Source organism: Myotis lucifugus, unplaced genomic scaffold, assembly GCF_000147115.1.
Source record: "Myotis lucifugus unplaced genomic scaffold, Myoluc2.0 scaffold_1004, whole genome shotgun sequence".
NCBI classification, from domain to species: domain Eukaryota; kingdom Metazoa; phylum Chordata; class Mammalia; order Chiroptera; family Vespertilionidae; genus Myotis; species Myotis lucifugus.
Genome location: NW_005872052.1, coordinates 96,177 through 101,535, shown reverse-complemented (window position 1 = coordinate 101,535; position 5,359 = coordinate 96,177). Strand labels below are relative to the sequence as shown.

Below are 5,359 nucleotides of genomic sequence, written 5' to 3'. Positions count from 1 at the left end.
TAGATTCAGAAAAAGCATTCGACAAAACTCAGCACCACCTGGATAAATACTCTCACCAAAGTGGGAAAAGAGGGCTCATATCTCAATACAATAAAGGACATGTATGACAGACCTATATCCAGAATCATCTCAATGAGCAAAAACAGAAACCATTTCCCCTAATTAACAGGACAAAACAGAAAATGTCCCCTTTCATCACTCTTATTCAACATAGTACTGGAAGTCCTAGCCACAGCAATCAGACAAGAAGAAGAAATAAAAGGCATCCCAAATGGAAAGGAGGAAGTAAAACTCTTATTTTTCAGAGATGATATGATATTGTACATAGACAACCATAAAGACTCCACACACAAAAAACCCACAAAAAACCACACACCTAGATTTAATAAATGAATTCAGCAATGTAGCATGATACAAAATTAACATACAGATATCAATGGCACTTTTATGCACCAATAATGAATTCTCAGAAGGGGAAACCAAACCAAAAATCGCATTTACCAGTGCATCAAGAAATTATGATACTTAAGAATAAGCTGAACAAAGCAGGTAAAAGCCTTGTACTCAGAAAAATACAGGATGTTGAATAAAGAGATAGAGGAAGATGTAAACCAGTGAAAAAATATACCGTGATCATGGATTGGTATAAAAAACATCATTAAAACGTCCATATTACCCAAAGCACTCTACAGATTCAATGTAATCACTATTAAAATTGCAACAGCATATTTCACAGATCTAAAACAAATACTCCAAATATTTATGGGGAACCAAAAAAGACCCCAATTAGCCACAGCAATCTTGAGAAAGAAGAAGAAAGGTGGAGGGATCACAGTATGGAGTTTCCTTAAAAAGTAAACATTGAACTGCCATTTGACCTCGTGAACCCACTTTTAAGAAGATATGCTAGGAGACTCCAAACACCAATCAGAAACAATGTATGCACCCCTATATTCATAGCAGAACAATTTTCAATAGTTAAGCCTGGAAACAGCCCAAATGCCCATCAGTAGCTGAGTGGATAAAAAAGCTGTGGTACATTTATGCCACAGTAAGAGTGAAGGATCTTTGCGACAGCATGGAGGGACCTGGAGAATATCATGGTAAGTGAAATAAGCCAGTCAGAGAAAGACAGGTATCACATGACCTCACTCATATTGTGGAACCTAATGAACATAATAAACTGATGAAGACAATGGATTCAGAGACCTGGAAGCATGGAGCAGACTGGGGATCTCAGAGGGAACTCATGGTTTGGTGCGAGGTTGGGAGGAGGACAAGCAACACACTCATATGCATATGTGCATCATCCAGGGACACAGACAATAGAATGGTGAAGACTTGGGCACCCGGGGCCGGGCTAGAAGGTGTCAATGGGTGATAAAAGGGAACATGTGTACTACCTTCACCAATAAAGGTATAATTTAAAGAAAAAAGAATTAGGACTTGGACCCACAGACTCGCACTGAATATAGTCCCTGTGTCACCCACCTTCTCTCAGGTGGGGTCAAGACCTCAGCTATGAAATACTCTGCCTCATGAATATGCAAAAGAGAGGAGGTAGACCAGGTTAAATATGGGTAAGTCTGTGCCCTGAGGGCATCACCCACAGCCACACCCTCCCCTACACAAGTGCTCACAGCACAGCCCTCAGCATGGACTGGAGCTGGAGAACCCTCCTCCTGGTGGCCATGGCGACAGGTAAGGGGCTCTGGTCCTGGGTTAAGGAGGGTCCAGGGAGAGTCAAGTGGGATTCCACTCACTCCTATCTCCTCCCCACAGGTGTCCACTCCCAGGTGCAGCTGGTGCAGTCTGGGGCTGAGCTGAGGAAGCCTGAGGCCTCTGTGAAAATCTCCTGCAAGGCTTCTGGATATACCTTCACCAGCTACAACATGGACTGGGTGCGACAGGCCCCGGGACAGGGGCTTGAGTGGATGGGGTGGGTTTACCCTGGTGATGGAGACACAAACTACGCACAGAAGTTCCAAGACAGAGTCTCCATGACCAGAGACACGTCCACGAGCACAGCCTACATGGAGCTCAGCAGCCTGAGAGCCGAAGACACGGCCGTGTATTACTGTACAAGACACACAGTGAGGGGAAGTCAGTGTGAGCCCAGACACTAACCTCCCTGAGGAGACAGCAGGGCTGGGCTGCAGGGAGTGTCCATGACCACCAGGGGGCGCTCAGGACCAGAACAGGGCCCTGACTAAGAGCAGGTGGAGAGTTAAAGAAACATACCATCTCCTGCTCTGTCTTAAGTTAGTTTTGCTCCCAGGCTCAGCCACAGAGCTCGCAGAAAGCCCTGTCCTATGTCTAGTTTTAGGGATTGTATTTGTGAACCAAAAGGGGGCTCTGTGCTAAATCTGACAAAACTCAGTGACTGACAGGACCCTCACAGGAGGCTCTGATCACACATCCTACCTGGGCAGTCCTGGGGGTGGGCACGCCCAGGCCTATGACTTCTTTACTAAAAGGCTCATCTTTGCCTTAAGCACCCCGTCCATTGTTCCTGTGCATCTGGGTTGACACACCTTTGACATCAGCATAACCACCCTCAGGAGAGCACCTCCTGTTCACTATCCTGGCATCCAGTCCCCGCCTTGCTCTCTCCCACCTCCATGTCACTCCTCACCTTCCCTCCTTAACTTCAAATGCACAAACGCAGCTGCAAATGGTTATTCTCTGGAGCATTTGAGGTCTTGCTCCCCAACAGTTCTCATATGTTTGGCTCCAATAAAATCTTATAAAACATTCCCTACTTATTTAGACATTTCTTACATCTACATGTTGTCTTTTCTTCATTGACAGCATAAGTTCATACACGTTTCTTCCGTGTGGACAGGGAAGTGCACATAATTATTAAAAACCTGCTACCTGGATGGGGTGAGTTAAAATGAGTTCACAGGTGTTGGAGATGAGACAAGTGTGCTCTTGGTTGTCATGGACGTAAGTGTCCCGTCTTTTTCAAGCCCAGCAGGTGATACTGGGAGGTTGAGCATCCACCTATGAACCAGGAGATCACAGTTCGATTCCTTGGTCAGGGCACATGTCTGGGTTGCAGTTTCCATCCCCAGGGGTTGTGGAGCAGGAGCCAACCAATCAATGATACTCATCATTGATGATCCCATCACTCCACTTGCCTCCTCTTTGGAATCAAGGAAAGTGTATTAAAAAGGAGAAGGAAAGGATGTAGCCTTCCTCAGCTGTGCTGTCTCCCCCTGTGACACTCTGACAGGTTCCCCTGCTGGTTGAATCAGCATAAAATCCACAACATAAATGAACCACTTTGAAGTCGTTGACATGAGAACCTCTAAGCCTGTGGAGGATATTTTTCAGAGTTTATTTACCCAAACTTGATAACTGGAACAGTGAGCCCACCTTTTTCTGTTCCTGGAATCGAGGGTCACCAAGTCTAAGAATGAAATCAGACACCAGAAGATTTAAGCGAAAGTGTGGAGCGTTTATTACAAGCAGATTCAGGCTTCCCGCTTGGGGAGGGGCCCACTAATGGGCTGCCCCTGAAGCCTGTGGTCTCGGGTGTTTATGTGCCACCAGCCTGCTCTGTGTCTACCCGTGTACCCACCTGATTGGCCCCTCATTGTTCTTGCCCAGCAAGGGACCTGCACATCCCTGTTCTCTTGTGTGCGTTCACCTTACTGTCATAGGCCCTCCCTCGTTTCCCAGGCCTCCTGCTCTGAGTCCAGAAACATTCTGTTATTTCTGCCTGGTTGGTCCCTGTGGATAGGCTGCTCAGACTGCCATGTCTGCCCTGCCTACCCTCCACCTGCCTTTGTTTCCCATGGACACTGCCCCATGTACCTGCCTGTCAAGCTAACTCCTCTCAAAACCACCCCTTCTGGACGTGTGTCTGGGGTCCTGCAGGAACAGGAAGCTCATTTTCCTAAAATACAGCGTCTCCTTACAAACACCAGAGCCACTGCTCAGCCCGGGCCCCTCCTCCCGCCTCTGCTGGCCTGGGATGGACGCTGGCCCCTCTGTTTTCTCTGTTTTTGGTAGATTTCCAGGGTGGTTGCTCTTCTCCCTTCTCATTCTCTGTTTGTTCAAAAGGAGTCACTGAGCAGAAGGGGCAGAAGCAAATTGGTGGCGTAGGCAGCTCCAAACTCCTGTTCTTCCACAAAAAGATCAAAAACAAACTGAAACTATCAGAACTGGCATCTGTCAGGCTCTCAAACACAGTCAGAGACCTGCAGCTACTGAGCGAACCTGAGTAAAGTACATGCTACTCAGAAAGGGAAGGAGCCCAGCCGGTGTGTCTCAGGAGTTGAGTGTTGGCCCAGGGAACACCAGTTTATGTGTTTGATTCTCATTCAGGGCACACACCTGGTTTACAGGATCAATCCTCAAAAGGAAACATGCAGGAGGCAGCCGATCAATGATTCTCTCTTGTCATTGATGTTTCCATCTCCTTCTCCACTCCCTACCTCTCTGACATCAATAACAATATTGTTAAAAGATTAATAAAAACAGCAAATGTCACAGGAAAAACTGAAAAAAAAAAAAACAGAGGAGAAAGGAACAATGACTTTAAAGTGCTGAAGAGAAAATGAAAATCCATCAACTTAGAATTCTAAACTAATTGAAAATATATTTCAAAACGGAATGAAGCCTGGTTGATATAGCTCAGTGGTTGAGCCTTGACCTATGATTCCATTCCTGGTCAGGGCACATGCCTGAGTTTTGGGCTTGATATCCAATTGTGACTATGCAGGACACAACAGATAATGATTATCTCTCATCATTGATGTTTCTAATCTCACCCTCCTTCTCCCTTCCTCTCTGAAATCTGTGAAAAATGTCCTACATTAAAAAAGGCTCCTATGCATATAGTCCCCTCGACCAGGAGTTTGACCATGGGGCAGGGCTGGCCAACCAGCCACCCTCTTCCCCTCTTGCCAACCGGCCCACCCTGATCAGCCCAGATGTAGTGTGACAGCCAGACCCCACCCATGCAAGAATTCGCACACTGGGCCTCTAGTATTAAAATAAATAAATGAAAAGGTTGTGGGTTTGATTCCCAGTCCCGGCAGTTACGGGAGGCAACTGATAAATATTTTCTCTGCCATCAATATTTCTCCTTCTCTCCCCATCTCTGTTCAATATTTCTCTCTCCTTTCCTTTCCCTCAAAAAGTCAATGAGCACCTCCTCAGGTAAGAATAAAGAAAAGAAAATCCAGCCTGTCTCCTGTGGCTCAGCTGTTGCACTTTGATCCTCGACCCAAGAAGTCACTGGTTTGATTCCTGGTGAGGACACGTGAATGGGGTTGCAGTCTCCATCCCAGAGGGGACCATGCAGTAGGCAGCCAATCTGTCAAGTATGTTTCTCTCTATCCCTCTC

At 46.4% G+C, this 5,359-nt stretch overlaps 1 long non-coding RNA gene across 1 annotated transcript in view; it reads left to right on the top strand.

Annotated features, from left to right (window-relative positions):
* LOC111824170 overlaps positions 1 to 5,359 on the top strand; it is a 33,064-nt gene that overhangs the window by 2,147 nt on the left and 25,558 nt on the right. Inside the window, exon 3 of the long non-coding RNA XR_002827262.1 lies at positions 3,065 to 3,082. This is a non-coding gene — a long non-coding RNA (uncharacterized LOC111824170). The remainder of the gene's footprint in view (positions 1 to 3,064; positions 3,083 to 5,359) is intronic.